Source organism: Anopheles coluzzii, chromosome 2 (genome assembly GCF_943734685.1).
Source record: "Anopheles coluzzii chromosome 2, AcolN3, whole genome shotgun sequence".
Taxonomy (NCBI): Eukaryota; Metazoa; Arthropoda; class Insecta; order Diptera; family Culicidae; genus Anopheles; species Anopheles coluzzii.
Window position 1 is genome coordinate 10,450,506 of NC_064670.1, and position 27,412 is coordinate 10,477,917.

Consider the following 27,412-nt stretch of genomic DNA (forward strand, 5'->3'; position numbering starts at 1 on the left):
ATTTTTTTTTTCATCGGAATTGTTTGGAATTTTAAGGACAGCATGATTTCCCCCACATGTAATGCACTCGTTGTAGGCGCGAAAGTTGAGCGCTTCAAGAGCTTTCAAGCCAGGTCTCAAAAGAATAAAGACACCACAGAAAGATCATTTCCATTTTCCTCGTCGGGCTGCCCGATCTTGATGAAACTTTTTTACACAATCCTAAACACAAAATTCCATCGCATGAAACGAAAATTCTTCCCCGGCTGGGGAAAATTGCTCACTAATTATCTGCCAGCGTTCATGGCACAACCAATGAACGGCAAACCAATCGCAAAACTTTTACATTGCTCCAGCCGAACTCGGGTGCGTAAAGAACGTGAAAGGAATCCTATTGTTGTTGTTCGTCCATTGACGTGCCTGCTGTAGACATTGTGATTGGAAATGGCTGGCACAACCATCGCCGGCTTAAAGCACAACCGGACAGGGACAGGGTGGTTGGGGTTTTCCAGTAGCAGCAACCACTGCCCGGTAGCTGGAAATGGAAATTCCATTAACACCTACGACCACAATGTACCGACCGACGCACGGCACACGGTGTACATATCATTGAACCCCGGGGCGCGTAAGGATTATCAATCAAAGCTGCCCGGTCCGGCGTGTCCCCTTACGATTGCTTGCCTAATTGAGATGTCACATTCTGCGGTCGGTTTGTGTAATGGTTTTTGGACAATTCCTGGTAATGTCCATCCATTAGCTTCGGTTGTTGGCTCGACTATAATTTAATGAAGCAAATTATTGGAAGCGTTCGAAACTGAGCTAAGGCACAAATGGGGTGCATTAATTAGCTAAAATGAGGTGACCAAAATTAAAGCACAATCATATCTATTTCCTATCCTTTGAAGCAATGTCAAGAACTGATTACGCAATGTTTTACTTCACATTCGCTTTATGGTTTCAAATTTAAAGTGCAATGTGTATCCTTGCGCTCTCTCGTATCGTTAATTATTTCATCAGTAAATAATAGCCACCAGCGAACGTGGTTCATCATACACTCACGGGTGACTGTGAATGTGATGTGCACCATTCCGAGAGGTCTTCCGCTCGATCAACCTTGTTGCACAGGTTGCAAAAGCAATTAATAACTAGCACAATCTCCCACCGGCCGCTCGCTTTAAAGGTCACGTTCCTGTCATAATGAGCAGTCACTCACACCACGGTTCAGTGTATTTCTTTTTTGCTATTTGACAGCTCAAGTGACAGGTGAAGAAGACACTAGGATAAGCGATAAAAATGTGGTGGGCTTTGCCCGACTTGCTCCATTTAAATTATTACATTACTTTTGCCATGTTCAACAAGCACTCTTCTGCCCCATTTCACATTCCCCCCCTGCATCTTGGCGAGTCTTCCAAGTGGACGGGTTGTTTCCGTTTTATAATCAAGATAATTGATACCACAAAACCACCAACACATGCTGGCACGGTAGCGACGGCAGTGTTCGTGCTACCATCGGTTGCGGTGCCTTAAAGTGCCGGTAATTGGTTGCAATTAATTTGCGCACCGCAAACACACAAAAAGAAGAATGAAACTATCTCCACGCAAACGGTTAGAATAATTCAAACCCCGAAAAAGCCAGTCCGCCTGTGTTGCCCCACCGTACAATTCACGTACAGCGGTTGGTTTGCGCAACAACGACTGTCTCCAACCACCGGGCACCAGCAGAGGCGAATATTAATGACATACAATTTGTGGTGCAATCGGTGTATCCGAAGCCAAAAACCACTTCTGACCCTTAGAAACACACGCACACACACACACACCATACCTTAGAACAGCAACAGGCCCGGTGTGTTTGTCGCGTGAAAGGCTGGTGCCGTGCCCGGCGGAAGAGTGCCATTTATTTATTAGAGCGCTCCGGTCTAATTTGAACCCGCGAAGGAAACGAATCGTTGAGTGGGGCAAGTGGCAAGATTTTTGGACGCTACACGCACACTTGAAGATGACGACCGCAGACGGCGGCACTTCCTTATTGTACCCGTTCGGTTGCGTCAGGTTAACAATCACGGGACTGATCACGATGGCAAACGATGGCAACGACCGTCGGTAAGCAGATGATTGACCAGCCAGAGAAGCCCGAAACCGGGCCCCGGACAATGGAGGTTTGGTTCTGTCTGGTCTCTGGCGGTACGATTCGAGGTGTTGTAGCTGGCTGGCGCAAAGCACACCCCTCGCCAGACACACACACACACTGCTTGGGCGACAGCTCCATGGGGCCAGTGCGCCACCGGACCGGGTAATAAATCGGACTAATTTCAGTGTGCGGTTAAGTGAAATGATAAATCATTCGGTGTGCGAGGAAAAAGACCAACGTACACCGTGCGCGCTTCTTGTTGGTTTTTTAAAGTTGTCACACCCGCTTCGTGTCCCGGGCAGTCGGTCCACACCGTGGTCTTTGCAATGGTCATCGTCGAGGCGGATAGTTGGTCGTTCGAGCGATAATGCTTTACTTTCATTCTCCGGTTGAGCTCACCCCACTAAAGCTAGTTCCAAACGAGAATAAGGGTGGAAGCTGATGGCCCAAACCTGGCTGAACAGCTGTTACTTCGTGCCGTGGCTAGGAGCTTGCTTGAAAGTTGAAAAAACAGGCCACAATGCAACATGAAACTAGCAAAGGCAGAACCAGACTGCACAATAACAGCTGATCGAGTTGTGTAGTTTGCGGTTTAGCGTAGGTTGACAATGGTGAGTTAGTCATCGTGTGAGCTAGTGGGTATGCTAGACAAGATGTTGGGGATAGAGCACGTTCGAGAAATGGGTGTCTTGAAGACAGCGATTGAGGTCCTCCGCCACTGCTTCTCGCTCTATTGCACAATCCCATATGGTCAGTTCGCTGAGTCACTTATACAATTGGCCAACAGCCCTTTGCCAAGCGAACCAACCAAGAAGCGGAAATAAACATCCAGTTGCCAAGCTCAATTACCGCGCGTCAATCATCAAGCGTCGGAGTCGACGGCTGAATAGCCTCCATGTGTGGGTTGTGTGCGGTAGAACTTTCTCTGTGGCACTTTCTATCGACTCGCTCCCGAGTGCGGCCTCCCGATGGTGATAGAATGAACGATGGGGACACATTTACGCGCTGACAGTTATTGATAAACCTATCTTCAACTCATCAACTGGTTTTCCCCCACCATTCCACGGCACATTGAAGCGCTCCGCGCGCGCTGTATCAATACTTATCTATCCTGCTATCTTTTGTCGGCTTCTTCTTCCGGCTGGTGTACTACCTCCCGGCATGGGCGGATGTGATTTATGATTTGATTATAGCACATGATTAGTTTCGATTTTCGATTCATCTGTCCCACTCCGCCACGGTCCGGTAAGTTGGCGAACCAGTCGGTGCTGTCAGCAGACAGATTAGTTTTGGGACTGTCACTTAATGTCACACCGTCACGCCGTTGGAAGGTGACAAGGTGGCGTTATGGCGTGACGCCGGATGGACGCGAATAAAGGCTGCTACCGCCTAGGAGCCGAGCCGAGTTCCACGAAAGCTATAAATGCTGCTAGCCAACGCCACTAACAGCGACTGACGGGGAAGTGTCTATTATGTCTGCAAGGGATGGCTTTTTTTGCCAACGGCAGCGATGTGCGTGGGCTATTGATGCTTGCAGCGAGAACAAGCTTGATAAGCTGCCCCTTGGTAGAACAATACATCCCTTCGCTGTTAGTGGGGCTGGATTCGAGGGGAGACATATTTACTCGCAGGCATCAAATTTCCTCCCCTCACCAAACAAGGCCTCGCCAAACAGGGCGACGTGAGACAGGCGGTGACAATGGCTGAAAGGTGCCTATCTTGTTTGTTCGTATCGCACCGAAAGCACCGTCCGACGTCAGACGTCAAAGGACGCCACACCGTCAGCGACTAAGCTTTCACCTCTAGCTGGGGGAGATTATGTCCTTCATAAGAAGATTTCCGATCTCAGGGACGTTTGATGGAAAGTTTGTACTTCAAAAAAAAAAAAACAGAAGCAGCGCACACAATGCTGCGCTGTGTTGGCGACCCATTCTTTGGACCTTTCCGTCTGCTCGTGCAGCTCTGGATGTCTCAGCAAAGGATGTTAGGTCGCATTGTACGAGTCCGGGAACGGCTTAGCTCAGTAATCTGAAAGCCTGCGCGTGTGTGTGTGTGGTCCAAGGAAATGACAATGCCAGCACGTGCCTGCAAAAAGAAAAACATATTAGTGCGTGCAAAACTGGTCTCGAAATAGTCGACGCTGCTGAACAACACGTTGTTGAAATCGTCCACAAATGCGTTACATGAGACTTCAAACTGTTCTAACTTTTATTGCTTCCGTGTGGCTTCTTGCATGCCAAACACAGCTTAATTAGGGTACTTTAAATGGTAAAAAAACTAATACAGACATAATTTTATGCAAAATGCCTCATATTACCTTCGTTTAACGTTCTGCCCCAAAACCCCCAAACTTTGCACCCCATCCCAAAAGCTCATTACATTCCACTCACCCAAAAATCCACGGATCGCCGCCGTATTGGGACGAAATTAGCTATTCACCCATGGTTGGTGGTGATAAATTTGCCATCCTTCTACCCTATTACCGGAGGAAAGACACCTTCGGAAAGGTGCTTAACGTCTGCTCTAGAGTAAAGGGAAATCTCTTGTACTCAAACGAGGTGCAAGATGAATCCAAGGATCCAAGGAAATACCATGGAGACAGGCTGCTATTTGCATAAATCTTCGCCTCTAATTACTTTTCGATTCAATGATCGTTTAAGCAAAGATATATATTGTACAAATAATGAAAAAAGGACGGTGCGACGGGAGGTGCTTCAAGTGGAAGGCTTCCACGGAAACGCAAATGAATTGAATAATATTTGCATTTATCGGCGCACAAAGCGGGATTGATAGTGAAGCGAAAACAAAAAGGGCAAAACGGATACATTGAGGAAAGGTTTCGGTCCTGATTGAAGCGAAATTCAATCAAACCTTTCAACCCGTTGAGCACACACACACATAATCTCTAATGGTGTGAAATCAAGCGTAGTGTGTTAAGCTGCCAGAAGCGCTTCGTTGCATAAAATGTACAATCTCAGAGGAAAGATAAAACAGCTAAACGAGATTTGAACGAGAAAAGGACGAACGACGTCCGGTTGAAGCGACGTACCGAAGAGACCGGGAACGGGTTTGTATGCTGTACCGTAAAAGGGTAAATAAAATCTGATTTAATGCTGGCAAACACAAATTATTCCACACAGGAGGTAAGCGGTAACGCACCAAGTTCGACCGAAGCGTAAAATGGGGGTTTATCCGGTTTAGTGTTCATACGATTTTCCGTGCGATCCGTGTTGCTTGGCGTCACCGGAACGGCTTCAGCGGCTGCTTGTCGAAGATTGTCGGTACCGCTGCCAAGCCCAACACCAACTTGCTGATTAGTGTTTATGTTTATGATCACCGAATCACCGCCAATTACTGGCAGGTGTTTGGTGAAAGTTTTGCTCCTTCTACCGCCCTCCGTACCACCACACAGAGCGTAGAAAACGTTCTGAAGATTTGCGAATGAGGGCAGGATCCGCATTCTACAATGCAGCGGGAGAAAGGGCAAGTAATGAAAACCACTCACCCACTTGCCAATCGTAAATAGAATCGTTTTATCGGTTCTGTTTCGTTTCACGGTTGAGTTGCTAATCGCCTGTCCGGGAGGGGGAAGAGAGGGCATTGTCGCTCGTGATTATTATTTTATTGCACAACAGCAACATTGACGTTCATTATCGGCTCGACACGGCTATGCCAGTTTTATTATCAAACATTTCGACCGTAGACAGCAAACGGTGTCAATCACGGTGGTTATAAAGCCGCACCAGCAGATAGTGCCAGGTGTCAGTGCTGTAAACTGTGGTTTCAATTACAGACAGCAGATATGTTAACCGTTTTATCGGCGTTTTCGATTTACTGCTATCTGGTGTGTGTGCGTGATTTAGTGCCCTTTAATGCTCCAATTCTCTACCGTGTTTTGCTGTCGAATGTTCGTCTCTTCTGCTGTCGAGTTTCATCCCCTAAAATTTGGTACAAAAATAAATCATTCATACAGTGCCAAGGGAAGCCGAATCGAAAATAGAAACTGCTCTACAAGTGTTAGATACAAACAAAATCTCTTTCAAAAAATGCCACACATATTCCATGACATGTTTCGTTATCTAATTCGACATTGGCACCGATCCGTGAAAAGGGCCATCCTACGCCCCCTAGCGAACGGATGGAGAATATGATTGAGGGTCCTTTAACACGCCAACCGTTTTGCCCGCTGCTTATCATACGTGCAGTTAGTGGCTTCCACCGGTCTGGACATAATTCTACCTTGTTGCTTCCGTCCATTTTCATTCCCCCAACAACAGCATAAAAAAGCGTACAGGCCAAGGAATTCGTTTCCACTATCAATAATTCACTGCAGGGTAGGCGGATGAAAAAGGGAAAGCCTCGCCACGTTTTTTTTTTCTCTTCTATACACCACCTGCAACTTTCCGTTGAAGCACAGTTGGAAAAACAAAATTCATAAAGTAAAGCGACGTCGTATTTTTCGGGTGCCTCCCTATCGGGAAATATTTCTGTACGTTCGGGTGGGTATGTGTTTTTATCCCCTCCCTACTCCCCTCCCTACTCCCCCCCCCCTCTCTCTCTCTCTCTCTCTCTCTCTCTCTCTCTCTCTCTCTCTCTCTCTCTCTCTTTTTGATAACGTTTAACACTCCATTTCCGTGTGGACTGTGTGGATTCCTTCGTTCGTTCCCACTTCAGACGGCATGACATCGAAACATAACCACAGAACGATACGTGTCCCCTCCCCCAAAGCAGGATATCTTTCCGCGCTTTTCCACCCGAAAAGCATCGGGAAATTAATTACCCCGTGAAAAGTTACTCCATAACACATAATTTTGCCCACCCAACGATTAAAGGAACGGGAAATGAAGCACAGCGAAGGGTGCGGAGGCGATTTTTCGTACTGGCCATATCGGAGTGTGTTTCTACCAGCAAATACACACACACGCGCAAACCCCTCCCCCGTTAGCAAATGTCTGTGTCGTTCCGGGTAACGGACGAGAGGGATGGGGAGGAATGTTTTACTTATCTTTTCCATCATCACGCCATCATACATGGGCGGTCTTTATTTTTTCGTAATATTGTATTTTTTCCATCATTTCCCCCAACTTCTTGCTATTCCGTTATTAAAGGTAAATACTTCTGCTTTAACAGGTTTGTTTTTTGTTATGTTTTGTTTAATTTCAGTCCCCTTCGACAGCAGCCGGTATACATTCGACGAGAAAATAAAAATGTCATAAGCCGATTAAGCGTGGTAAGTGCGCCTTGATTTATGCAAAACGCAATCCACAAACCCTTATTGTAGAGCATTTATTGGGGAAACTTTTCCCGTTTGCGTTTGCCGATTCCAACTACACTGTTGAACAAAAGAACAATTATAAAGTTGCTTCTTCAGCCGGCAGCTCATAAACCAAAAAAAAAAAAGGAAACCATTCCCACAAAGGACGATGAACGGAGTCTTATTGAAGAGGGAAATGAAATTATTTTCCTCCATAATGCCCAATATATTACGCGTTCGTCGGTTGCACCCGTCCGACAGCGGCAAAACGTTAAACAGTCGTTCCGCTCGTAAATTGCTCTCGATTTGTCCTTTATCGACTCGGAAGCCACCGTTTTACACGTAATCCACCGGCGTCGCGCCACTGAATGATTGGTCCATTTGTATGTCCTTTCTGCACAGCCAAACGGTAGTAACAACCTGTATAGGGGTTTCTGCTACAAGTTCGCCTTCCACTCTCCCATTCACACAGAATCGATTTGCACCGACATACGACAAGCCCGTTCTAGTTCTTGGGAAACTCTCATGAAATTCGCCGGAAAGAAGTCATTAAAAAGCTTTAAATATTAGAGCACTCAACTCACTGGCTCTGCCCAGCGTGTGTGTGTGTGCGGGAGTTTCTTTTTTGTATCGGGAAAAAATACACCCCTTCGCACACACTCGTGACAACATTTCACCAACCCGATGTCTTCTTTTTTTTGCAACTCTCCATTCGGGCAGGCGACTCCCGGTGGCATCGTCAAGTGGAACGCTCCATTTGCACCTTTTTCCTGTTTATTTTTCACCCCCCACTATCCAACACTGAAGCACGACGGTGCTTTCAGAGCTTTTCCAACCGCGGCAAAACCCGTGTCCGCCTCGCTCTTCATGTTCTGACACCGGCGAATTAAATTATTGCCTGTAAATATCGTTTTCTGTTTGCTTCCGGTGCTTACGACGGCAAGCAGGACGACCACGAACCGGGGAATCGACGATGTCTGCTGAAGAAGTCGCGCGTTTGTTTGTGCGATAAAATGCGAATCGATACGACACGAAGGTGGAAAACCGTTTAGAGACGAACAGAGGGTGAGCGTTGGATGGGACCGGCACCTCTCCAATGCCTCGGGCACGTTATACCCACGGGCGCTTCTGTTTATTTTATCACCTGTTTATTTTTTGTTGTTTTTTATTACACTGCCGTTCCGAGGTCCTGGAGGATTGTGCTTTTGTATGTTTGTGTGTGTGAGTTAAACCAATGAAGCCATGAATCGAATAACATCGGGCTGGGAAAATGCGCCGGAAATGGGGCTGCGTTCACGGACTATCTTGCCCGTACCGCACACATCCGATGCGTTAAAAGGCAACCCCTGGGCCGAGAAGTGATGATGGGTTTGCTGATCGTCCGCAACCACCTTTTACGCAAACGGTTATTGTAATGGGTCTTTGATATCCTTGCGTTAGGCGTGCCGAAGAAGGCGCTTGCTTCCTTGCTTTGGGAAAATGGAAGTAAAACATTGGCACGGAAGGGGAATGCGATAAAGCATCTGTGTGCTTGTGTGATTTAATTAACTGCGCTCGAAAGGTGGCCATTTCTTTCGATCGGTGGGGGGGAGGGGCATTGGAACATTTCTTAGGGCGTAGTTGCGGCTACAGGGCTCCTCGGTCGCATTCAGAGCGTTTATAAAGATGCTAGCTTATTGTGCTTGCTTCATCGTTTTGTTGAAGAAAATGGATTGTTACTTGGTTTTAATGTATCCCTAAATATCTTACCAACCTCGAGAGAGAAAGCAAAACTACCCCTAACACACCGAGAAACCCTACACGGTCTCGCACATCGGCGAGGACTATAGTGCGCAACCCCCACGGCGATACCTAATGAATTAAATGCCATTTCCGATTGCGAACGTCAACGTTTAATGGGAGTATTTATCAGAAAGAGAATTTGGAGCGGGGGTTTAATATTTCTTGCCTGCTCCTTGAAGCGCCGGCTTCCCTCCATTGCCTTAGTTCGCTGCTCCACTTGCGTGCGGAGCAAAATGAATTGTTCAATCGTGCGCAAATACTGCTGACTCTTACCCGTCCATCGGCACAATCGACGAAGCATCACGTACCAGCCAAGGCTCCTTAACCGTGTGTCCCACTTTATACACACACACACATAGAGGGAGTGAGGGTGAACCTACACCTTCATGCCATCTACCCCGGCTCCGGCTTCTCCCAAAAGGCGTCCTCAAAGCTCTGGTGCGCCCCGTCATCGTTTTCCTTCGGCCGTGAGATGATGATTTGCACCACTCCGTCTTTTTTTTGTTTGGCTCGTTGCCTTCGTCGTCGTTGTCGTCAGCAGCAATGCAGCTCCAGTAAAGTGCACGCTTTATATTCCTCTTCCGTAGGTGCCACGGCTGCAAAATATAAACTTGGAAGGGAAGCAAACAGACTCCCCGAAGCGGAGGAAGCAATGGGATGAAAAAAAAAACGGGCACGGTCAGTGGGCAAATAAAATTGTAACATTACGCCCGCGTGACAGTACACTCAAGGAATGTACTAATAATAAAATAAAAATCCCACCATTCACACACACACACACACACACACACACACACACACACACCCTGTCGTTGGATTTGCCCTACTTGCTGCTGGTTCCATTTTTGGGGGTGCTATGGGTTTGCATTCAGGTCCCCGCCCGCCAGTGCATTCCGCCGCGGCTGCTGCCTGTTGACTCATTGCAGCTTCGTTTCGGGAGGGAGGGGGGGGCTGCAAAAGGAGTTGCCACTGCATTCTTGTGCACCACTCCGGTGCGGTTCAAGACGTGCCGCACGGCCGCAATGAAGATTTAATAGCGACGTGCACCAGCCAGTGCAAATGTGCACCGAAATGTGCATTCCCCGCGAATGCTTTTACACTTTCCCCTGTTCTTGGCAGCTGGAGAGGCTGTGGCGTTTGGCTGCGGGATAAATAAATATTCTCTGGTGGGGTGGGCGAAATGGGTTAAGATGTTTGCTTAGAAGGCAAAGAGCTTCACAACACACAGCGAAAGCATTGGCCAGGCTTAATGGGAAAACTGCTACGGGATGATTAATAAATGAGCTAAACCCCAGGACGCGCTAAACCTTTTTTATATTCAATATAAAACTCCGTCGGCAACTGTTATAAAGCGGAAGTTTTATATGCTCCTCTGTTGTTGTGGTACGTTTGATTGAAATTTATTAGTGCAGATTGTGTCATTTTTCTTAGCCTAAACTAAACAACCCACATAACATCGCGCTTGTTTTGGTTGCATAAAAGAGTAATTACTTTTAAAGCTTTCGAGGGGGATGTTAAAAAGGGAGCCATAACACTCTGATGCTGTGATCAGTGGCTTTAAACATTTCACTAAGCCAAACCTGACCACGGATTACGGGTTATATGCATGTCCGAGTTCCAGAACACCAAAATGACCTGCCCTGAGAGTTTATGCTCCAGATGGTTCTGGGCGATAAACAAAAGGCAAAGTTTATGTCACAGCACGAACATAACGATTACGGAAGTATGGGATGAGACTAATATTGCACAGAAAGACTCGATGCAATGACTGGCCAACAAGGCTGGCAACAGTGACTTGTGCTAATCACAGAGTGCGATAGAAGTACAAAAAGCTCTTCAATCAGTTTCGAAAATTTCAAGCTCCGTGGTACTTCCTGCAATAGCAGGAGCTATCACAGTTTCCAGCAGTATCAAACGCTGTGAATCATGATTAAAAGACCCAACACTACCAAGGCTTGTTGTTGTTGTTGACTTATAAAGCACTATGAAATATGCCATTGCTCTACATTCGTGCTGTGTTGTACCCGGCCGCAAGACGCATGTTCCACATTTTTCTAGCATTGAGTGCATCGCTGCGATGGACACTCATGGTGGAAGAACGCAAACGCCGGCCGGCAGGGTGCCGGAAGCGGGGAGAGCATGAAAAGCCATAAAGTACACTTTCTTTGATCAAGTGAAAAACCGGTTCCGTGCCTTGCCACAGTGGCCACATCTACGTGACATTGATATTCGGTTCACTCCTCCGTTTCCCTTTCCTCCACCCCCAAAGGGAGCGCAGAAGCTGCTCGCGCGCGTTTGCCCGCCGGCAAGGCAAGGGCGAGTTATGACGGTACTGCTACCACAAAATGCTGCGGAACCGCATTCTTGCCGACCTGATGCAGCGGCAGCCCTTCCCTTCGGGTGTGTGTGTGTGTTGGGGTGGGATTAATTTACGACCTACCTTATGCCGGCAGGCAGCTACCTACTACATGCTTGAGTTTGTGCTGCTGCAACCACCGCCGGTGCCGGCGTTTGTGCGCACCAAATGATAGGTTAAGTTGTGCCATACTGCCGCCATTGCAACGGCCCAAGATGCGCACTGCGTGTCTGTCTGTCTGTGTGAGTGCTGCATCCCTTCTCCAAGGGGGGGGGAGGGGAGTTGTCCAACGGCTTACCAAGCTACTAGCCCCCCTTAGGTAGGTTGATGTAATCGAGTATCGACGATTGAGTCGTGCCGGAGCTGTGCTCGAGCTGTTGGGTGGGAAGCGCGAGGGAAGAAGATTACGTGTGTTTGGCGTCCCAATCGACGCGTATCACCCACAACAACAAGCGAAGGTTTTAGTGTGTCCATCTCGAGGCGGATGTAAACACTGTCTACCTGCGACAGTGACAGCTGTCATTGGAGTCGTCCCGGCCGTTGCACAATGCAAATGCTGCAAGCCACGTTTCCACGCTAATCTGACAATACTTTTGGGAGGAAAGTCGGTGTTTTTTTTCTTTAGCAGCCTCCAATGACGATCCACGTGGGAAGTACTCGGCGCGGGAAGAGCTTCATTATATGTGAACGATCATTTTCTTCTTATGCAACTCGGGTAGGGGCGAAAGAGAAAGGAAGAGCTTTGCGTTGTGGACGGTTCTGCTACAGTCTGCTGAAAATATATTCCATCGCGTTTCTTCAATTTTAATAAAGCTCCCTTTTGATAGTGATCACACTCTCCAAAACACATCCAAGCTGATCGATTGCATGAAGATAGATCACTCAAAATCCGAAAATAATGCCTTCACCCTTAATGCCTGTCAACCTGAGGTATCACAAATCTAGCATTCCCACTCGTTTATCCAGTGCCGTACTCGATTTTGCATACAATAGTTGATTTCAGCAGATTTCTCATCTCTCTTTTAGCTTCAACAGTGCTGTGTCAGTTTGCTCCAGCCGCGGGAGTGTGTGTGTTGGGCAGAGTGATGTGTTTTTATTCATTTCCTCCGCAATTTTTTGCGTCTCTTCCCATCTAACGACTTCATTTGCTTTGATAATTATCATTCTGATTGAATGATCAACGCGTCATCCGGTACCGGGGTTCGATCGCGGAAGGCCGTCATTCGGGAGATGATGCAGCGCGTCATCGCTCGCGTCGTCAGGGGTTTTTTTTTGTTGGGCTTGCACGGTGGTTTGCTTTGTTTATGGAGACGGTTCCAATCCGGACGTTTGGTTGGCTGTGCTGTAAATTAATTACCTCTGCTCGTCCGGTACAGCGAAGCCCTACGATCGTATGCCAGTCGGTTGCTGGCAGAATGATTTTATCAGAATCGCTGCGTCTAGCACTTTAGATGCCAATTATAGTTTTTAATAGCTTACATACAAGCCATCAAACCGGCACGATTGCTCAGTGTAAGACTGTACCTTCTAAGACTGTTGCGAGTGGGGTGTTCATCTGGAATGTGTTTTTTTTTTGTTTTTCCACCGGCTATCTTCACCCTTCGTATTTCGATTCCATTACGATGTCCATCGGATAAACGACTCGTGCTTCCTGTTTCGTCAACGTCGTGATGTTCCATTGTAACGCCGTGTCGCCATAATCGTCGGACAAGACTTTGGAACACATCTCGCTCGATTCGCTAGTCTGAACTATCTATCTCCAGGCGGCATTTAGTGGATCCATTGTTTAAGCGATTCTCGACCAACGTGGAAACTCCTCCCCTGGTGGCGCAAATGCACCATTCATTCGATTCATTGCTCTTTTTCTCCACCTCCACCGACACCGCGCAGGCTGTGTGGCACGGTTAGTGATGATCGCACGTGGTTGAAGGTTTTTCCGCGGTCACTTGTCATGGGGCCATGGGAGAGCGAGTGCACGAGACGCAACCCGGGGTTCAAATTTTGTCTGCACACCAAAAACTTGTTTATCGACTTCGACTAAACACGGCCAGAGCGGCCTGGAGCTAGCGAGAACAGCTCGCTCATGACACGCCAACTTTTGCCCCATTATTAAGGCCACATGCTGATGACAGTCTGGACTGTGCGCCGATATGGTGCCGCAGATGTACAGCTTCCCTCGGGCCCCCGTAGGCACCAATCAGGCGAAAGTTTGCAAGTTTTGCCCCGAATCGACTATGGCCCTACGCCTAATCAGCATCCAGGTTGGGAAGTCAGCCTTGGGCCTTTCCCCTGCCAGGATGTACACGGTGGGAGTCACACAGTCACTGCTCCAACACTGACTAACCGGCTGTAGGAAACAATGAGCCGGAACAGAAGCGCATCGCTGCCGGTGGTCCACGTCAAACAAAGTCTCGCTGCATCGCTAAGACCTCACGCTGACAGTGAGGCAAAAGGCTTCAGCAGCGAAGGTGACTTTAGCTGCTGCCGTTTCGTGATGATCAAGTCTAGCTCGCTGGGGATTTTGCTGCGTAGAGCGAAAGGGCCGGAACAACTGCTGACTCGTGTTTGCTGGCTCGCAGGGCAAACGTTTTCGCACTCCCGCACTGCTGTTTGGACGGTTCGCCAACTCGTTCGCTTCGATCGACCAGCCAAACAAGGTCGAATAGGTTACGTTACCATCCAGTGAGCCATAATGGAGCCATCACATTTGATTTTAGGCAAAGCTCATTTCAATTTTAACCCCTGCGTCCGGTACAACCAGCGAACACATCCATCTGGCCTCCATCTGCACAGGAGCGTCGGAGTTGGCTCGTGCCTACACACAGCGGAAGCCAACGGATGCCGTTTTATCTCAGTGAAATTGACTCTCGCTGGATGGATTGTGTGGCAAGTCACAGGAAGTTAGCCTGTGGCTTGGTGTGCGTGTGTGTTTGTGTCCTGGAGTGGTACCTTTTTGGAGCGGCCTGTTCCACACGCGCCTCACACAGCGAACGCGACCCAGCAAGTGTTGCGGTCAATGCGGTGTGGTTTTTGGAACATTTATCATCACATCCGTTTCACGCTTCCGCTGCACGATGAAAATGGCACGTTGGGATGGTGGTGGTGATGGTGGCGATGAAACTATTGTGTAAGAGAAAAGCCTTGCTGGCGTTAGATGGCGACACGCAGCGAACCGAACCATCAGAGAATGCTGTGTCGTTGGGGTCGCCGTGATTCTAGTCGCGGGTTGAGAAGTGATGAAGCGAATGTCAACTTTGCAATGGCGCCATAGGGCGAACAATACTTTAGAGCCCGGTGTGTGTGTTTACAATGCGTTACTGACATGGCATCGTGTGGCTGCAAGATCAGTTGTGATTTTTGCATGATGTTCATGCAAGAAGAGCAGTTAAATAATATTAAAAGCTAGGCCATTTTGCTCTTAAACATAGAAATAGACCCCTGAAATCGTCTTAGTCACGGAATATGTAATCTTCTCTCTATTTAACCTTTCGTGACATACTGCTGCTAAAGCATCCTGTAAGCAGCAGCTAGTTTATGACGCTCATCAAACACTGGCAAGCAAACAAGCGCTCTTTGCTGCTCCAGCCACAAAGCCAAATTTCAAACAAACACACTTCACTCCACCAAACACACCCATGTCCGCTTTATCCTACATGGGATTCAAATTTTCGAGACAACTCTATCCTTCCTGCCAGGCAGCATCCCATCTCTTCCCCATTTTAAAATAATAACTCGTCATTTAGCACCCATCATCATCGTTCCGTCGCCCCGACACCTTCCTTTGCACCAACCCCACAGCAAGCGTTCTATGGAGCTGCAACCAACAAAGCACCACTTCCGCCGACCCGGACACAATTTGGGATGGCAAAAGGGATCCCATCTTCAAATTACTCACACCCACACACACATATATATATACATGCTCGTGTACGTTGGGGAAGGTTTTCTCCTCTCAAGAGCGATTACGGTGTAGACCTTTCTTCAAAGCGACCAAACCGTCCGACCGAGTCCTTTTCACTAGCAGCACGGGGGATTCTTTTGGACGAAACAGGCGCAACGCCCCACACATCCTGACCGTCTCTATGTCTCTCTCTATCAATCTATCTCGCTCACTTTCTCTCTCTCGGATCCAAACGCTCTTCCCAAGAAACTCTTTAGCGCCACTTGGAGCACCAGACGATCCATTTCCGCCCGGTGTAGTGCGTCCGCTGGCAGCAACCATTTCCAACCAAGATGCAAAGGAACGCGTTATGTACGCCCGGGTGTGTATCGTTTTTCTTCCGATATGAGCAGCCTTTTTCCGACAACTGTTCGTTCTCTTTACGTTTCTGGATGTGTGTGTTTGTGCAGTTTTCTTTCAACCTCCACACTGCCAGAGAGTATGCAGTTTCACAAGTGCATGATGCACGATGCCATAAAGGAAGGGCACAGTGGGCAATAGTCTCCGGCTGTGATGAGCCAGTGGCAGTAAATCATGTGAGCTTTTCGTGTGTGGGGAGGATATAATTTATCTTTCACACTCGAGGACGGGTAAAGATGCGTTCTTTGCCAGCCATTTTTCACCGAGATATGCTGCACAATGCACGAGCAGCCGTCTGTCAGTGCCTAGGCATCAACACTGAAGGGAAGGAAGCCTTGTTTCACACGAGTGGTTGGGTAATTTTGCAAAATCAACTAAAAGCCCCGGTAAACGGTTCCGCTCTTCCGGCCCTGGGTCACACAAAACGCTCTTCCGTTTGGACAAGGCTTAAGCGAGCTTTACGTTCTTGAGGACGTTTGATCGTAGAGTGGGCTGCTTTTTCGGCAGCTTTTTTACGTACGTTGCTATCGTCTCAGTGGAAGTTGCTTTAAAGCAGCACATTAAAACGAGTGGGCAGAACCTCCCAGCAACGGTGTGTCTTATGAGAGCGTCTTGTTGTTGTCGGTACAGAAAAAAATCCGGCAAGATCGTTTAAAGTGAACATCTTCACAAAGCCAGCGATGTAAACCGCGGAAGTGAGCTTTAGGTGAGGCTCTTCTGTGCTAGCGATCTTGGTCCACACTTGAAGGTCAGTGGCTTTACAGTGGCTAACATTGCGTATCCATTCCACAAACACAGACACAGAGAGAGGCTCCAACGAGAAGTACGGTCTGTTGCAGAGGCACGTTAGTTACTTCAGCCTTCAACCCATCAATTATCAACACCTTTTTGCACTATCCGCTAACGGTGCTGCGCTCATCGGTTAGGCATGAGCTCATCCACTGGTTCTAGCTCGCAGCAACAGTTCTTGGACAGGATGTTTGCTTCCTCTTTGCGTTTGCTCATTCGAACCCTCCCCTCGGAAAGGTGGAAGGTAGCGTCTTCACTCGCACATCGGCGGGGTTCGTCCGATTATCGTCATCGTCTAATTAAGCCGTGTTTATGAGGCATCGCGATGGCTGACCGCCGTATTCCGTTGCGTCAGGGTACATTCCATCAGTGCGCTGCAACAGCCAACTACAAACACGATCTTGAACCTGAACTTGCCGCTTCGGTTCGCCAGCCTCCAAACAAACCTTGACCCGCACGGTTGCCCCCTAGCAGCCTGACGATCGGGTTCGATTTTAGATCTTCTCGAATCGTTCTCGGAGAGGATTGCAGGTTGTAGCTGCTGCTAATACGATGGTCTCGTTGATGTCGGCTGAAATCGTGAGTTCGCACAAATCATACACTCATCAATCTACGCCGCATGCTGTATCGGTCCAGGGATGAGTCATCGCTATTTTGTCTTCAAACATCCGACGATGACTCGCTCGCAAACTGTTCCGTTGCTCAAGCAAAGCCTTCCGAAAAAGATGGCCACATTATTAACGAACTCAGTGGTGTGCTCAGTTCCGTCACCACAAGGCTCGCTCCTGCTCCAGCTTCCCAGCCAAGGGACACACAGTCCTGCTGCATCTGAGCTCATAGGCTCAAGCGGAAGGCTGTCGCAGGCCTTCCATACAGTGCTGACTGTAACAATAGCAATTAGCACCTTTCGGGGTTTCGTCCCGCGACGTGCCCTGGCTAAAGATTGATGATCATTGGCGGCGTTGAAGGGGGGGGGGGGGGCGGGGTAGACGCACGTGGAATTGCGCCTTGCGATGCGATGATTAAACGGTTTGTGCTTCACGTTTGCGGAGGACTCACCAGACTGAGCCGTGGATTAAGAATCAATTTGTTGCGACGCGAACGGGCCTAATGCCCGGTAGCTGAGTTATGAAATCGTAATTTGATGGCTATCACGATATGGATGGTTTGTGTGTTGATCGGCTAATAACAAGGCTTACACGCGTGCTCTTAATTGGTGGGCCGGTTTTACCGAGGACAGGGCAATCAAATTTTGAATGATAAACGTTTATTATGTTCGGAGTCTAGGTTCCGGGAGGCTTGCGTTAATCGCTTCAAGGACGCTCATTCTCGCTTGGCTCAATGTCTATAACGTTGTTTGCTTTCCTTGAACAGATGGTTACCATTTAAGAACAAGGAAACAGCATTATTTAGTATAAAGATTCAGTTTGAAGCTGAAATACATATATTGCGGTTAATTTCTTTGATTTTAAACTCCGCTTTGAAGAAGATTAATATGATTTGCACGACATCAAAGCATGAATGTACCGCGTTTGCCTATAAACTATCACTAACCTAACAACCAATAAACATGTCAAGCCGTCCATAAACGTGTCACTGCAACAATGTTTTCATTGATTCGCCTACAATGTGCCGCATAATCTGTGTAGTGCGGGCAACGCGTTACCCAACCGATAATGATGTTTTAATTACCGGCTCCCCAATTCTCGTGACTTTCGGCGTTATGAATTTTGCTTCCCCGATATATTCTTCTTACGTTTTCCACCATCGGAAGCCACGTTTGAGTTTTCCTTAGCCGGGTTTGTTTTGCCGTCGTAAAGCGTTAGCATAAATGTTTACATTAACTGCCCGGGGGTGAGAAAGATGAAACACACATCGGCCACACATCAACAAAATCCAAAGGCTGCGTTTGTGAGCGTTCGTTTTACGCAGTGATGGGCGCCAGATGTTTTCCGAGCATTGATTTTTTGTTCATTTTTTGCCTTGTCGCTTTCAGTTTCTTCCATTCTACAAAAGCCGTTTCTCGTTCGGTTGAAGTTCGGAAGTTACTACGCTCGTTACTTAATTTATCAACAATTTGCCATCCCGCTGCACTACCGTCGCCGTTCCGTTTTACATACCCCACGAAGAGGGCCACAAAAAGTGACAAATAATTGACATTTCAACGCTACGGTACAGCTCCTGCCAGTGCTTCCGTAGGTGTTTTGGGAGATGAAAAATGGAACAGATTTCAGCCTCATTTTTCCAGCCCGCTGATATGATTATTGAAGTGGCAGGAAATGAGTGTGTTTCATGTGATGAATTTTTGGTACCCTACAGCAAGCGAACTGGTATGAAAGTGTTAGCGAAAACAGCTTCCCAACTGTGCCGGTGCCGCTTCGTAATCAATCGAATAAATGCTCCTTTTGATACGCGAAGGAAATTCCACGCGTAAATGCACCCTCCTCCCACACGCAGCGAAACATAACCGTTCACTTCAGTTGGTACAGTAATTTTCCACCATTTTCAATTTCCTCTGCTCACGTTTCCGTCCTTGCCACTCGTCGGTGCGTGGTGTGAGCCATTCTTTTAACCCGCACCTTCATCACTTGTCATCGCTACCGATACGGAGCGCCTACAGCCGATTTCCATCAAGGGGAAACAGCAGCAAAGGATAACACTCCTCCAGATGTAGCACCAAACGCAAAGAGGAAGTGTGAAGTCGTTTTTCTTCGGTTTCTTGTAGCCCGGGTGGTTTATTATCCCAGCCTCCCAACTGATTCTCCCCGGGTCTTGCGTCTTGAGCTGGAGCTGGAATTTCTTATCAACATCTTGAAAAACTCGATTGCTGCACGATTGCTCGTTGGGAGAAAAATCGAGAGTGCGACACTCGAGAAGTTGGAAGATCATTCGACGGGGCGCACTTAAACCGGTAAGCTTTTTTTATCGCACTTCGTTCTAAATTGTAAGAAAAATTCAGACATCGAATGTGGTTACATTTTTTGAAGCGAAATTATTGGAAAATAAAGGAATCCTAGTGTTCAGCAGTCTTTGTCCCAAGAGACTTTACTCTCTTTAAAGAGTGAGCAAAGAATACAACCTTTTCAATCCTCTCAATGTGACTTTGAGCTTAAACACCTCACTCGTTACCATCCACTCGTCCAGCTTAGTACACAGTGCTGCATACAAATTTAAGCCTTAACATCCTGTACCAAGCGAGATAGGACATGGCGCAGATTTTTTGTTTTGTGTATTCGTTACAGAAGCGGGAAAAGTTTCGTTGAGTTATGCGGCGAAGTAAATATTAAGTACCATCTGTTCCTTATCGGTGCGACTTCATCAAACAGCAGTTGAGCTTGTCATCCATCGAGGTCCATGGAGTCATCCATGGAGCAGAGGTACGGGCTGGTGAAAACTCAATAAAGCAATGCAACAACAAAAAAACACTCTCACACACCAAGCCATTTAAGTGGATTGTACTCCGGCTGTGCTCAGGTTGCGAGGAAAAGGGGGCAAACACCACCATCGTCGGAAGGCGGAAGTATGATTTATTCAAACTTCTTCATGCGATCGATTCGGCCCGGCAAACACTTGGGTGGGCAAATAAAACGAGACTTCAGCACATTCGCAAAAACCTCAAAAGGCTGCTAGTGGAAGTTGATCAGCGTGCGCCTGGCTGTGGGGACTGCCAGGACGGACAGGATAGGCTGACACTTGCCAGGATACTGCCTGCCCAAATGCTCGGTCAACCGAACCATCCGGTATGAAATTCGATCTTCATAATTGAGGAAGAAAACTATTATCCTTGCACGAAACTTGCTCGACGCAAAAACTCACTCCGGCAGGCGTATTCGTACCAGTGCAAGGACATTCCAGGCGGATGTTATCGCCATCGTCTTTCTCCTCCTCAACACTGGGCTTGTCTGACTGAAGGGTGCTTGCGGAAATGGAGATAGAACAACTTTTCTTGCACAATTTTCTAATTGATCAGGTTTTACTCCCTGCCCTGCACTGATGTGTCCGCCCACATGCTCACGGTCTTAAACGATTCTGTGCACTGCCGCCCAGTTGACACTTTGATGGGGTGAATCGATTCTTGCGGTTGTTTATCCATGAGTATGCGTGTGTTTAACTACCGGACGATGCCGAACGATGCCTTGCAAATCCGTACCAGCTGGTACATACGGATCGGTAGCAGCAGCATGAAGCGATTATTTATGGATAAAGTTGTCAGAAAAGTCAGATTGTTGAGTGGATGAGATTAATGGTGGATGAGATGCTTTGCAACTCGGCACTGCAGTGATGTCTCACCGTACAGTGTGGAAAGCCTTACTTTTGCAATGAAAAATGTCACAAATTTTAGAACGAGCTGAGGGGGTTTCGAACTTCTCCTCGCCTATCTCGAGACAATCTTGTCGTGCCGAAATTAAATCATCTTGCTCCGAAAAATTCCAACCGATTCTCGCCCCAGCGAATCACATTACGTGATTAATGCGGTCGTCGAGCAGCGCACGAATCGCACCAAGAAGCTCGCTAAGAGGAGGAGGGAAAGAAGGATAAACTTTCTAATTGATCCAAAAGCATTATCCTCTGCGGGTTCGTTAAATTAATCCCTTTCTCCATCTAATGTTTGCTCGCATTAGAAGGCGGCCATTGCACCAGCAGCAAGCCGTACTCTTCGGCTAGCCAATTTTATTGCGTGTCCTGAAGGAACAATGAAGAACGCCGGGGTCATAATTGAGTCGGGAAGGGGCGGAAAACTTATTATCCGCTTTCAAAAGGGAAGCACAACATAAAGCACAAAAGAAACAACCGTTCCACCAAGCCCAACCTCCTGGCCACCCAATTCGTCTCAGCTGCAAGAAGTTTCCGTGCTTCCGGGTTTTAAAAAGTAACGTACCCAGTGGGAGCTCCTTCTCAATGCTTCAATTGCGTCCGCTCTATTTGTTTGGCTTCGGACGGGCTGGGGATTGGTTAGAAGCTTCGACCTCGAATGCTTACTTAGCTGCATTTTGCACAAAGACCGAAACGCTTCTAATTAATTGAGTTGCTAAGAAGCTTCCCTTGCTGCTTCGCCGCGGTTACGATCGAGACTCTTTGTTGTGGGCCTTCGTCGTTCGTCGAAAGGGTGCGGCCGATCCGGGCCGGACTGCCACCGGGGCGAAAGCATTTTCGATTGAGTGGAAACTCATTTACGCGGCCGTAAGCGTCGGGTCCATAGCCCGACCGCACTGAACCCGTCCCACCTGCCCCGGTGCTGGCGGTGGGCATCTCGATTCCCCGGAATTCTGTGTACGGTGTGTAGTCGATTTGCCGGTTTGCAGCCTTGCTTCAGTGTTGGCCCCAACGAAGATGAAGCACTTTCTTCATGCCCGTAACACAAACCCGTAACGTAATGCGCCTGATAGTTATCCGATTATGCGACTGAAGGAAGCCTAGCATTGAAGCAGCCCCAGTAAACCTACACTACAGCTAGTTTTCCAGCATCTCCGTACCCCGGAAGCTGGCCAACTTTTTGGTGCGAGCACACGCCAGTATTCTTCGGCCCGGGCTTTCGCAAAGAGTGGAATGCATCATGCAAATGCTCTTATCTACAAAATACCTCGGGAGCCGGCACAGACATTCGTGCAAGGAATGAGGCTTTGCGTATCGCTCCAACTGCGGAGTCTCGGCTTCTCTCGCTTCCATGCAGCGCACAAACAGTCTCACCGGGGATGTCTGATAGAGCGAGATGTTTTATCGCATTCAGTTGCTAATGAAATTAGTTTCGTTATGACAGTGTGGCTTTGGTTTTGTGGCTCTGACTGCACACTGTACTTGCAGCTCGGGACTGGGGTAATCCGGATATGAAATGAAATCGACCGGCTTCTGCTCGTCATCCCCGAGCCTGGGCCGGAGGTTTGCTGTTTGAAGCTACTGCTGCTGCTGCTGCTCCTCGTTGCAGCTCGTTTCCAGGTAGCTCTCGTTTTGTGTCTGGGACTGTTCCTCCTTTACTGCCATCACACACGGAAGCGTGTGGCGTGAAATTCTGGACTAATTAGAAACAATATGCCAAACCTGGTCCTACCCGCCGTGCCTCCCGCAGGACGGTGCTAGTTAGTGCACGTAACGTGAGAAGTTTTCTGCTTTGCTCATATCGTACCGGATGCAGGAATATTTCAATTTCCACACCGAACACAAACCGTGGATAAATCTATTGCTGGCTTGTGCATCCTCACACACAATCCAACATCCTCCAGCTTCCGATTCGGGCCATCCGGACCAATGTTTGCTCATTTATAATGAGTTCCCTGGCTAATGTCATAGCCTTTTAATTACACACATTCCGTCGGCGTGCGAATCGGCAGGATGCGTATTGTTTCAGCTGCTCCGGTCCGATTGTCCGGTCCCAGTGTCGGTTTTGCTCCGGTCGCCAAACGCCGTCACCCAATTATTTTCCCGCGTAATTATGTATTTGCAACCGGGGAGCTAGCTAGAATAAATTCCGATTTTGCCACAAACTGCATCAGCGGTTGCGCGCAGTAATTGGAAGTGAAATTTAACCTGCTACCTAGGGGCTGATTAGAGTGCGTCTCGCGTAGATCTGACAGAAATAGTTGAGAGTTTCTAATTGGCTCGTCAGGCAGACGCTGTTGCTGCAAAAGTGACCGATAATCCGCGGAACACCTAATGAGTTCATCGAGTGGTTTAATTGGAGCTCTCGGTTCAATGGGACAAACTTCGGTTAGCTCACGGAATTGCGAAGGTCTGTCTTATCTGTCTTTTGTAATTCCAACATGCTGCCACTACCATCTGACATGCTTAATTGTCAATTCATACTTTTTAATATGCCTCTTCACACATCACAGTGAAGATATCCCAAATCCGGTAGCCACCGATCGAGCGCCCAATCCAGCAGATCCCCTCCGGCGCAAGGTCACATCGAGTGGGTACTTGCGAACAATGGTTCCCAAAAAAAAGCACAACCCGCAAGACGTCAGTAGCTTTATTGCCGTCAAATTAAGACTGAGAAGCCGTCAGTCGGTACTACCGTCGGTGGTGTCAAGTGGCTGCTTCCCCGAGGCGCTTGTGCAAAAGGCGCATCAAGTTAATGCCATCGCTGGGCCACAACAAGCCACCAACTGTAATTCTGTATCATTATGAATGCGTCGTCTTATCCGCCGCGTCAGACAGTTGCAATGCAACAGGAGAGTTATCTGCAAATCACACCGGATCCTCTCGTAATTTCGCAACCCTCCACCGGCGAGAAGAACGATAAAATGTACCACCAAGGTAGCAGCACTGACGAAGTGTGTGTGTACACAACGTGGCGAAGAAAAGTGAAAGAATTTCTTTCTCCCCGGTGGCCTCTTGCCCTCCGTTTGCACGAGGCAGCTGCCACTTGTTCACAAAGCGTCAAGTGTGATAATCACGGGGCTTGCTTGAGGGTGCCGTATTTTATTCCCACAGCCACACTTGAGCACTCATCGTTACGCCTGATGAGAGTGGCTCCGAGTCTCCGTACGGAGACGGAGATACGGATATAATGAGGCACACTGGATGCGCTCCCGCGCCAAGTCCCGCGCGATATGCAATCCACGTAAGAGGTATACAATCCTCTTGGCGGTTGAACACGTGCAGCAGGACGCTACAAAGGAACCATACCCGAAAGAGGGTTTCATATCTACCGGTCGCAAGGGCAAAGCTAGGTCCCGACTGTCAGGTGAGCTGAAGTTTATAATTTTTAATTTAATCCTGTCACGACCTTTTGAAATTCTTCCAGCACAGCGGTGGAATGAGCATTCTGTTGGAGTGAAGTAATCATTTCCTCTCTAATTGCATGGAAGATGATCATTTGCATACCCTGGTGACTCTTGTGTTTTATCTAATGAGGACGACCACACACACACACACACTTAATGGATGTGGGGAAGACTGAAAGTGGAATGTTTGAAATGTGCCAAATTGTGGACAGATCCACTTGTTTTTGTTCCTTTCTGAAGTATTCGTTCCATACTGATTAGTTTTTCTCCACGGCACGAAGAGGAACATGATGTTGATTACTAAACGGCTTGTTATTCTTGAATCGTTATCAGCAACCGTACTGTCACTCAACTCTGACAGGTGCTAAAACCATCCCTCTCCCATCATAACACTGTCTAAATCACTATCCCAGGCCACTGGTTGCTACACCGACTGTGTATAAGGCTTTATTTTGGAGGATTGGGAGTTCCGCAACAACAAACGGCAATGAAAAAGAGTCCACTCATCATGCTGAATGTTTTGAAAGAAGCACGAATACGCAATGAGAAGGCTTGTTTGTCTTGCGTCTTCAGCGAAGGAACACAAACAGCTCATTCGCTTTGTTGTTGTGGTTGCTCTTGCAGCGAGGTTTTGAAGAGCGCCTAATAAACGAAAACATAAGCAAGATGAAGAGCGATTAAGCAAATCTTATCTTTACCGAATGATATCATGTACATTTTAAGCCCGTAACATTGCGGCCCGCATCGGGGCTCGTTCTCTGCTTTTCCGCTAACCTCCTGCCACTTGGCTGTGTTCTACACCGTACTGTGGGGCTGTGAATAATGGTACGAGAATCTGCTTAACCTTCACCGGTTGGGTCAAGTTTAGTCGCACTCGTGGATTGGGTAGCCCTTTTTTGCCCTTTCGCGTGCCCACCTCGAGTAGGGCGAGCTGTTCGAACGCTGGGAGTAATGAGTCACGATCATAGGTAGTGCAGAGTGGAGAAGAGTCCAACGCTCACCACAGACCTGATCGTTCCTATGATTGATGATGTAAACGGAGATGATGGCCGGGAAGTGAGTAAGAATAATGGGCCTCAGTTGGCCGAGAACACGGCACGGCACACGGGTACAGCAAAAACTACATCCCCGGGGCAGCCCAAAGCACCCAGTCATGTCAGCGTGGTGTTCTTGGGATAGGCACCTCCTGCGGTGGTCACCGCATGGTCCAAACGATGGCACAACACAGTAAAAAGGTCTCGAGAACAAACTCACACATACACACACATACACCGAATGGTGGAAAGAAAAAGAAAAGAAGGGAAGCGATGAGAAAGACTCACAAAGAAAAGTTTGTATCAACAGGGTATAGAGTAATGTGATTTGATGTTGAAAATATCCCTATTGTGGGTTCGCTTCTCTTTCGGAATTTACGGCAGTGTATGCGTGTGTGTGTGTGTGTTTGTGAGAACGAGATGTGCTGACCGGTTTCTTGTAAAACTTCCCGTAAAGAAAAGTCATCTTGAAACAGATGCCGAAAGATGGTACATCGGACTGGGCCGTATTCTGGCTGTTGACCGGAGCATAAGAGTCAGGAACGCATTTTGAAACTGCAACCGAAGACTGTGTTGCCTGTGAGTGTTTAAATTGCGCTCTCATTAGCACTGTGTTGCACATTTTGACTTTTGGCATCGAGGTGCATTGAGCTCGCCTTTATCGGTTCTTTTGTGTTTGATTGCTTTCGGTCTGCTGTACGTACATAAGCCTATTGGAAGTGAATCTTCCAGAAGAAACTTTTATTTTCCTTCTTTTTTTATTTCTTATCAAAACAATTTTTGAAATGATCGGTATTTGTTCGGCTGCCATTCGACGTCTTCCCGCAAGGCGATAGAAAGCCAAACTTGCAAAGAAATGGAATAATTTGCATCCGATTATCTTTCACTCCGATCACTCCCGTCCTTCGCCCGCCTTGTCTGAACCGTTCCAACCAGATCCCAATTACAGCCGATATCATCCTCACCCGGGATGTGTGGGGCGTCGGAGTGGTGACGCGTTTATCGGCCGTTACATAACGTATAAACAAGCGCCTCCCCCGGGTCTCGGGACCAATCGCTGAAGTTCGATTATTCAACCGAAAGCTGTCGCGCTTTCGAATCGAACAACTCACCAACTAATACACACACACACACACACACATACAACTTCAGCAACATGTTTTTTCCACCCTTGTGTGTAACTATCGCTGGCCGATGCGACATCGTGGTTTTATTTGCCTAATATTTAACGCCCCTTCGATGACACTGAAATGGAAACGAAGCCACACAAAAATCTGCGGCTTAAACGGGGAAACGAACGAAAGATACGCTGATGCTAACGGCCCACTGACGACGAGAGTTTGCTGGACATTCCCGGCATCCATGGATCTGTGTCATTACGTGTTGGTTGAGTCAGTTGGTTGGCGTGATGTTAGTCATTTGCTGCTCAGTGAGATAAATTTGTGGAACTAGAGGTGTGGTAACCATGCGACATCAAGACTGTGAAGATAGAAATGCAAAACTTGCTTATCTAGATTCAGGTCCGATACGCGCTTATCAACGGTTTCCATGCGCACGGGTGCGCTATGCGCAGAGGCTAATTTCGTACCGCTGGACAAAATAATGCCGATAAGGTGTTGTGATTGTGAAGCGTTTTCAACTGCAACTACGTCACTGCGTCTAGACGTACGACTCGTGGCTATTGGACCGAAATAAAACAAAACACAAGCTTCAAACTGCACCAAAACCGTTGAAGCCTACAAAAACCAATTAATTCTTGATCGATTTGTAACGCATAGCGTAGGTCAGCCCTGTAAACATCGCCAAGGTGATGAACCAGAGTACTCATCACGGTGCGTATTTGCTGCTGCTCGCACGACCCTGGCACGAAAGACACAGCATACACAATCCACTCCACACGCTTTGCACCTGACGCGTCCGAGAGGTCGTCTCTGGGCTCCGCGTTTCCTTTTTGTGTCTGAACGCACTGCAGAGGTCGCACACACGATCGCGTCGATCGTTCGATCGGTTCGACTAAACGCGTCCCCGCGGGGTGCTGTCCGTGAGCGAAGCCCAAAATCAAAGCC

General features: G+C 47.9%; 1 protein-coding gene across 2 annotated transcripts in view; it reads left to right on the forward strand.

Moving 5' to 3' along the window:
• Positions 1-27,412, forward strand: part of LOC120947677 (uncharacterized) — a 108,887-nt gene that overhangs the window by 65,477 nt on the left and 15,998 nt on the right. For both annotated transcript variants that reach the window (XM_049605890.1, XM_049605891.1), the window contains exon 3: positions 7,274-7,340. The gene's annotated coding sequence lies outside the window, so the exon portion shown is untranslated. The remainder of the gene's footprint in view (positions 1-7,273; positions 7,341-27,412) is intronic.